The sequence below is a fragment of the Pinus tabuliformis genome, chromosome 2_1 (genome assembly GCF_031772625.1).
Source record: "Pinus tabuliformis cultivar Carrire ecotype Pingquan chromosome 2_1, CPIR1, whole genome shotgun sequence".
NCBI classification, from domain to species: domain Eukaryota; kingdom Viridiplantae; phylum Streptophyta; class Pinopsida; order Pinales; family Pinaceae; genus Pinus; species Pinus tabuliformis.
The window spans coordinates 424,414,845-424,424,466 of NC_142299.1; the positions used below are offsets into that span (position 1 = coordinate 424,414,845).

Here is a 9,622-nt window from a genome sequence, read left to right on the forward strand (position 1 = left end):
TCAAATCTTTGCCTTGGTGATGCAGAAAGAATTCGAAATGTCCTTGCTTGGAGAATTGACATATTTTCTTGGCCTGCAAATCCAACAAAAGGAAGGAGGGATCTTCTTGTCTCAAACTAAGTATCTCAAGCAGATTTTGAAGAAATATGGCATGGAAGATGCAAAACCAGTATGTACACCCATGGTCATAGGATGTAGCCTCAGTGCAAATGATGAATCAGCAGCAGTACATCAACCAACCTACAGATCTATGATTGGAATTCTACTTTATTTGACAGGTACCCGACCAGACATCATGCATGCAGTGGGAATAGTTGGAAGATTTCAGGCAAATCCAAAGGAAACTCATCTTCAGGCAGTAAAGAGAATCTTCAAATATCTTCAAGGGACTCAAAATTATGGCTTATGGTATCCTAGAGATACAGATCTCACACTTCATGCTTATACTGATGCAGATTGGGCCGGAAGCGTGGATGACAGGAAGAGCACAAGTGGTGGTGCATTCTTTATGGGTTCCAGATTAGTATCTTGGTTCAGCAAGAAACGGAGTTCGATTGCCTTGTCTACAGCTGAAGCAGAATATGTTGCTGCTGCATCTCGCTGCACTCAACTCCTTTGGATGATGCAGACCTTGCAGGATTTTCAAATCACTTGTACACCACCCATCTCCATCTTATGTGATAATACAAGTGCAATCAGCATTTCAAAGAACCCAGTCATGCATTCAAAAACCAAGCACATACCAATCAAGTATCACTTTCTCTAGGAACAAGTGCTTGAACAAAAGGTCAAGTTGGAGTATGTTCCTTCTAAGGAACAGGTTGCTGATATACTCACCAAACCATTGCCTAGGGAGACCTTTGAATACCTCAGGCAAAAGCTGGGGGTTGTTGATGCATCATCTTGTTGTTGAATCTCTTCTGATTGTTGGTTGTATGTAAGGTTCATCTGAAGTATATGCGTACATGTGCTAGGTTGCAGATTGGTCAAAGATCGAATGGCACAGGTTCAGGGGGGAGTATATCATGCATTGTTGGCATTATGGAGGAAGTACAAAAGGAGATCATGGATGCTGGTCTGAATATTGCTGCAATACGTCTCTATCTCTCTTTCATGGTCATTTATGGTGTTTGATAGATTATGGTTCTTCTTTGCAAATCTGGTTTATATTTAGGGGGAGCACGTTCTTAGGGGGAGCATAACCCTTTGCCCTTGATGTCAAAGGGGGAGAATGACGTTAAAGATTTTGAGGTTGCCATCAAGTCCAAAGGGGGAGATTGTTGGCATTATGTTTCTGGTATGGCTCTATGATTCATGTGTTGTACTTGATGACAACTCATACAGGTGGCAATGCTCTGATCAGGCTCTCAAAATGTTGGAAATTAAGAGGTACGCAGGAGAATAGTTCAAAAGGTGCGTACCCGCAGGTACGCTAGCCAGGAAGTGCGTTCATACCCACAGGTTACCCGTTCATGAGGTGCGTACCCCCAGTTCACTCACTTCAAGGCAGAGAAGCACGCTCACATGGGGTTTCTTATGTTTGGCCCGTGGTATTTAGCTCGCCGTTCTTGATTCTATGGTTTTGGCCCGTGGTATAGGATCTATTTTAGCCCCGGTTTGGATCCCTTGTATTGGTTATTGATGGTTTTGTCCCATGGTGTGAATAAGGGCTTAACTATAAATAGGGAAGGAGATCACCTGGCTAAGGCATCTTTTGCAAATTGAATATCTTAAGATCTGAAATATTGGGTTATCGGTTTAAAAGTTTGATCTATATAAAAGTGAAGTTGAAGGTGAATCTATGAAGGGTGATCTCTCGGGCGCATGATCAAATTTGGGCATCTGACTATCTGTGGCACACTGGGGAACTGCCAATTCGGCCCTAACCAGAGGTACGCAGGTGATTAACAGTGCAAGTGCGTGGGTACGAACAGTAGAAGAAGGTGAACTGCGTGGGTATGCAGAGCAGAAGAAGGCGTAGTGTGTGGGTACGCAGCGCGACAGAGGATCAGGTGCGGAGGCACAGTGAAAGTACGCGGCGCTACAGAAGCCGCAGGTGCGTAGATACGCGGCGCGATAGCATCTGAGAGTGCGTGGCCACAGTAGCAGTACGCGGCGTTATAGAAGCAGTGGGTGCGTGGGCACAGTAAAGGTGCGTGGCGCATTTAAAGGAACAGTGCGTGGATACGCAGAGCAGTTCAAGGATCTCTGCGGGTATACGCAGAGGTGCAGAAGCTGAAGTGCGTAGCAACGCATGCTAGAGAAAGAAAAACTGCGTATCTGTATTTGACTGACTTTTCTCTGTTGATAAGGTGTTCTAGGTTTAGTTTACTGTTACTATTGATCTGGTTACTACAGTTGACTGGGTGATTTACTTGTACTTGATGATCTCTTGATGTTTATGGATCCAGTTTGAAAATTTATGAAAAGTGGTCCTTGAAAGAAAAGAAGTAGGGGGGTTGTAGCTCCCTTCCAGGAGAGACTGGAAAACAAGAGAGAGTTGTAGCTCTCTGCAGGTTGCAGCCTGTGTACTGGTAAAGGACTGCACCAGTACAAAACCATTGTAAAAGGAGTTTCTAATTTGAAAGAAGATAGAGACATATTGCAGCAGGTGGTTTTCACCCACATTGGGTTTCCACCTTATATCTGGTGTTCTTTGGTGTGACTATCTGTTTTTCTTATTCATGCTCATTATTTTTATGGTACTGACATGCAAAAATAATTCGAAGTATAAATAAAGATTTATTAAAAGAACTTGATAATACTGATTCACCCCCCCTCTCAGTATTATTTCCAACAGTATGTATAGCAAACACATTGATTTATAGCAGAGATCTTGGTCGCACAGTCCTCTGCTTCTTGCATTATTTGATTGATCTTACTCCCTCTTTGTCTTTTCAGGGTGCATTGTGTTCATCTGACAACCTGCTCATCATAAGATCTGTCCACCCAAACATGTCGTAGAAATTTGTCCTTTGTTGTACCATATATGGTGGTATGAGAAATACTGGATTCTCGAAATCTTCTTCTACAATATACAACGAAGGAGTGCATAAATGGCTCACTGAAGCCATACTTGTTGATTTCAGCCTTCATAATGATCCATATTTCAGATTTTGATTTATTCATAAAGTAATGTGAATTTTAGATGTGCACTTTTCATTTACCATATTGTCTAACCAACAAAAATTTCAGCAATGTATTTCAGGAAATAAAGATATCTGAGTAAGCAACAATTCATATCCATGGATCCACTCAAAAGTCTTCATATAGAGACCTCATAAGATGACTATGTCCAAATTAACAACATCTCCATCTTATCAAACCTTTTAATCTTAGAGCCCTTCATCTTGACCCCTCAAGAAAAATATCCCTCTTACTCTGATAAATGAGAGGGTTATCATCTGTAGGAAAAATGTCATCAATAGCTGAATCATAGCTCCCTAATACTCAAATTGTATTCATAGGTCTGTCTTCAACCTACTATTAATCCAAAGATTTTATAGTAAAGCCTTGCTATGGTTAATTTCCTAAGCTTCTCGTGTGGGCTTCAAGGAAGATCCAGACCAAAGAGGAACTTTCTGAAGAATTGACAAGGTTCTTCTTTAATCAGGAGAAGACATCTTTCTTGAGATGATTTCAACAAAGGCCATTCTTTTCCTAACCGATATTCAAGAATAAAAGCTTCAAGATACGCATTTCACTGTTTTACAACTTGATTGTGAACACTCCTGTAACACATGCATCAACATATAGGGCCTACAACATATCACCACCGCTACTAGACTTGTAGTGATATCATACAAAATGGTGGCCTGACAAATAGGGCATAAATGATGTTCTGTTACATGTACAAGGATGTCATTCATAGACAGTGCCACTGATATTGTATCTTTACTGCTTAGGATACTATCCTTGATAGCTACAGATCTTCATAATTCTAGGACGACCCCATCATTACTCAATATACTAATATGGTCCATACAAGAATTTTTTTGTTAACAACGCTTCTTAGTTTTATTCCAGAGATAATAGTAATACATGTCCAACAATAACTAATCTCAACATTTCCTTATACATATTCATCAGTGAAAACAAGTTGTGTCCTTGATCTGAATGTTTCAGCCTCTTACAAGTTCACCGCAACATTCAGTCGATGATGTGTATTAGTGATACAACTTAACAACAAGAGCGGAACCCTTTTCTACATATTAATGATTCCATGAAAAATTCTACATGCAGTCAATTTTCAATCTGAATTTTAGACATATCTTCATAAAACTATCCTAATTTAGTTGTCACTTATATGATTTCAAAATGACTTTCCATCAAGCTAATGCCTTTGCTCTTGGAGATTTTCCATTCTTAGCTTTGAATTATTTCAATAATTCAAGAGAGAGAAGGTCAAGTATATTTGACAACCAAGAGCCACATTTCACAAGATGATAAGGCATTTGAATTTGAAGAAAATGATACTATAATTTGATATGAAGGTCAAAGATAGGACAAGGTTGTCAAGGCATCGAATATGAGATGTAATAGAATTCCTTACATTTCTGTGTTCTTCGACTACAATCTTCAAATATGAACCTCTTAGCACAAAATATGGTTGGCTTACTTACCAACAAGAAAAATTAATAGGTCAAGCTTTTAAGCATAGCCCAGAATTCTTGTGGGGAAGTTAATTGTTGACTTCAATGAGCCGAGATACCTTCAAGAAGAGCATCAATCAAATGTTGCTAGGATTACATCATCATTAGAGATCAAGATTCTTAAATCAATTTCAGAGCAAGGTCACTCAGAACCTTAGAGTTGGTATTAAGAAGAAAGGACATATTGCCTTAAGATATCAAGTGATCAATACATCTCCCATAATTCCTTCACAGACCTGGCGGATTATGTCGATAACATATATATACATATATACCCAAAAAAAACTATTGGAAAAGTTAGAGCAATACAATCATTGATTATATAATATTGCTCCTTGATCTGAAAATTTTTCCAAAAAGTATTCTGCATAGGATAATCAAGGCTGATCCTTATATTCAGAATTGTCAACAAACTCTCAATAAAGATCCAGTACTCATGCTCAAACTGGGTTGTCTTCAATATACCCTTTAACAACTCGATTTTAAATGCTCAGTGATATGAAATGAACCAAAAAGGGATGAGATGGATGTGAAACCATAGTTGTCATCTGAAACGTTTCAAGGATCCAAGAATCTCAAAGAGAAATTATTCTTTTAAGAATGATACAGTCCTCTAAAATGAGGTTTGTAATACTTCAATCAAGCATCTACAGAGGTTCAATCCTATCTCCAAGGATCATAGAATATTTCAATCTTTAAGTATATCCTTCTATATTCTTATACAGTCTCAAGCTAGGAATGTTAAATAATCATCCGAAAATGTCTTGACATTACTCAAAACATACCTTAATGACTTCCATCGTTTCCCCGTCATTTTCGAGTAGCTCTTGGATTGGTATCCATGATCTTTAAGAGAATGTCACATATTTGTTATTCTTGAACTTAGAGTTATCTCAGAGGGCTAAAGGTTTAATCAATGAAATTCCTCAGAAGCTTCTTGGTGATTGCAATCTCTTATACTTGGGCTTGTCCTCACCTGAGCTCTGATACCATGTTAATTTTAAGTTAACATGTTCTTTGCTTAGGTTAGTTACTTCATACATCCATTTTCCCATTAATCCATCAACAATCATACAGTAACTAATGAAAAAACATAAGAGATAAATGTTGAAGACAAGCCAAGACATAAGAACACAAGAATATGGTTCAAGCCAGGGAAAATCCCCAAGATGGGGAAAACCCTTGATCGAATCTTCCTATTATTAATCATCAACTATTCAACAAAGAGAGATATAGAGAAAAATGATTTAAATTCAATACTGACTTTCCAAATGGAAGATCTGACATCAAAGCACTTAAACATGAATATAACTTAATGAAGTTGCAATTTTGGCACCAAGGGCTAGAGATTTCTGTATTGAAATTATGAATACTAGTTAGGGCACAAACACAGTTAGCATCAAGTGTTGATGGTAATCCTGGTCACTGATTAGGGCTATCAGATTCAGTCCTCATTCTCCTCTCCCTCAATTACTGTGATTATCCAAAGAAGACACCCAATCACTGATTTAGAGCTTGGTAGCTCCTCCTCAACGAATCTTGAAACAGTCGCAAACTACATGGAAGAATTCTGATCTATCTGCGCTAAGGCCTAGGGATATGCATCCTAGAGAGGAGTTATACATGCCTTCATAACCATCGAACAGTCTTAGCAATAGCAACTCTATTCCTGCGGCCTGTAACAAAGATAAACCTCACCAAATAGCATAGAAAAACATCCAACATGTATTTCTATGACAACGGATTTATTCACCAGGAAATATGTACCCAAAATTAAGTGATACACTGCCCAGAAAAACCTCCTATCCTCCACGCATGGAGCCACATACTTGTGGCTCTTTCTCCCATGAAAATTATACCCTAAACAGAGATAGGCCTCCTCATAATCTTGACCCCTGCCACCTGCGTCCTGCCTCAGATGCCATCATATTTCAGAGGATAGGATGAGCACTTGGATGATCTAAATGCAAATTTAGGATGCATATATATATGAAAATTTTTCCTTATGAAGGTGAGGCCGACCTTGACACTTGGAGGCAAATTTGAATTTCAAATTTTCAAATTTTCCCGCCTTAATAAGATTATGACTTGTAGAAATTTTTTTTAAATAAATACATATTTTCCTTATCCAAATTTAGTGATCTTTAGGTCGATTTTGGTCCTCTAGAAAAGAGGAGTTCAATGCAATAATCATCTCCAATAGATGAGTTGTCCAATGGCGGAATTTGTCCCTAGTTTCCAAATTTAATAGAGTGTGCCTTTGGTAATTGCCTACGTGGACATTCATATGCTAGTAGTAATATTATTAATATGTAATATGTAAATTGTTGAGACATGTTGTGGATCTAGTCAACTCTTCTAAAAAGGGTATCATAAAAAATGCAAACAAACTTGTGTGCCTAGTTAATTATACAACCTGATTTATTTCTCTTCTTTCCAAATATTTGTTTCCAAGAGGTACGATGTGCTTATGTTACAAACAAAATATATTGATATGGGTTTATTTTGCAAGCTCTATACAAGCATTCATGCTTTGAAGCCCAAATTGAAGAGTAAAGTGGCAATTTCAAAGTCTACTGCTTTAAATGAAGGCCCAAAAAATACCCTTGTGACCTCTCCTACCCCACTTCTACCATGCACAACAAATAGGAGAATAATATTCAAGATCCAAGCATAAATGTTGCTTCAACAAAAGCTATAGGAGTTGGTGCATCGACAATTCATAAGAAGAAGGATATAGCTTCTACCAGAGTTCACATTGATAAGAAAAAGCTCGATGCAAGGAAGAAAACTCTTAAAATATCATAGAACTTTAGCCCTTATTATCAGTTATTTGAGTCTTTTAATTGATCATGTTACAAAGGTGAGCTAATTTATTCTATGAAATTAAAATGCATTGATCCTTTGAGGCCGGATTGAGTATAATGTATTTAGAAGATGGAAAGGTTTGGTCTCAGAATTTTTGGGAGCCAAAAATTGAGTACCTAAGACGTAGTTAATGGAAACTGCTACAAGTTTATCGATTGGTATCTATTTATTATTTTTGCCGCCCCCTTAAATAATTTTGTATTTTTGTGTTCTTTTATGAGATTTCATCCATGTACATCTAGTTTGGTATGTACTTTTCAATGGTTGTGTGTAGTTTTAGAAATAGTAGTTTTGTTGGTGCTAAGTTGTTACTCCAAACAACGATGCCCATAATGGAAACATTGAATGAACCTGAAATATTGAGTTTCTTTAGCAATGTTGAAATTTAGTTCTTTCAAAACAACTTTTTTTTAGTTGAATAAAGCCTATTTTTCATTTTTGTGGGTATGATGTGTATTAAGAGGATGGAAAGGCTTGGTCTTAGAACCTGCTCCAATTATAAAATAGAATCACTACTTAGACCGGGATGTTTAAACTTGATATCAAAAGTGGGTTGTTCTCAGATTCAGATAGATTTTCTCCATAGAATTCGTAATCGATTTTATCCGTTGTTCTTTTTTTCACCTGATTCAATTCATAAAAAAACAGAGGAAATGCTTATTTCTCTAGCTATTTAGGTTTTGGCTCTATATTTGAAAATAACATTGTGTGACATATAGGATTTCCTATATGCTATTATTCTTAACCATACATAACAAGTTTTGCAAAAAAAATTGGGTCTTGAAAGTTAACTATAGGTTGATGGTTAGGCATGTAATTTCTCCCATTTCATATTAAAAATCTAGAACAAATTTTTGTATGTCACAAACTTACATGCAAAAAATACATTTATACAAAAACATAGTGCATTGCTACCGCATGGCTTTTGTTGGATCTCCACACACAATGCTAAAAAGCATGTAAAGAAACACAAGCACAGTGACATTCCCACCATGTTGCTCTTGTTTCCCAAAGAAAACAACCTAATCATCTTACTGTAGAGGGAGTACCTACATATGGTTTTTTAGCTTGTTTGAGTATAAAATAGCAAATTTTCATTGGTCCCATATTTTCTATAGTTTTTATCATAGTAGATGTACATTACATGAAGCATTTCATCAATATTTTTGCTAAAAAGGATGTTTATTTAGTGGAAAGAACACCCCCTACGCTAAAATAGTCCAAACGAGACCATGGTAATACATGTATTTGGGAGGGTCTTCTTAAATATATAGCTTCACTTCTATTTGTAGAGTCAAAATAGGACTATCGTACATGGAAGGGAGAAACCCACTTATGTGTTTTCGATCTGTAACCTAGTGGAATTATCACAACATGAACTGCTAGCTATTATGATTCATTGTTGATGTAAGAAAATTAGAACTTTCCTACTGTTAACAACATTTTCCTCTTTTCATAATCGAAGAGTCACTGTCTTGACTGATTGGATGTATGCAACTAACACATGTGCCTCAATCAAGATGTATTAGCAGCTTAACTAATTAAAGCTCAATTCTGTTCAAGAACAAACGCCCCATAAAACACTTTGAACTGCCATTCATATAACTCAAGACAGCCATACCACAATGTGTCCAAACAGCGTGTGAATCAATTCAAATTCGATTAAAAAAATTATGCAGCGCACAGTAGAAGCAAGAGTCATGATTGAAATGTTGATGGCAAAGAGGTACCGATGGCATCGCGCATAGTTGCAGCGTTACATAGAACTGTTCATCACCGCCAACGCCCAAATGTTCATATCGACCGATCCAGCAATTAATTCAATGGCTATACGCATATACACATATCGGGTTTTCCATTGCCAACACAGCATTACGTTAGTACATAGAAATCGACTCTTATCCAGAACAGAAATGGATGCTTGAACATTTCCATCAACAGAGACTACATGGGCGAACAGGCATTAGCTACCCCTCTGCGATTTAGTGGATCTGACAATTAAAACACTGCACAATCGGATCAACCGACATTCAACTGCTCCGATGAGATAAATTAAACGGATCTGACAGTTTCAAAACTAATTAGCATTAATCGACTCGTTC

The 9,622-nt window shown here is 37.3% G+C and overlaps 1 pseudogene; it reads left to right on the forward strand.

The window, feature by feature from the left end:
* The window catches only part of LOC149200709 (ubiquitin-conjugating enzyme E2 22-like), a 31,038-nt pseudogene extending 23,737 nt beyond the window's left edge, over nt 1-7,301 (forward strand).
* The last annotated feature ends 2,321 nt before the right edge of the window (nt 7,302-9,622 follow it).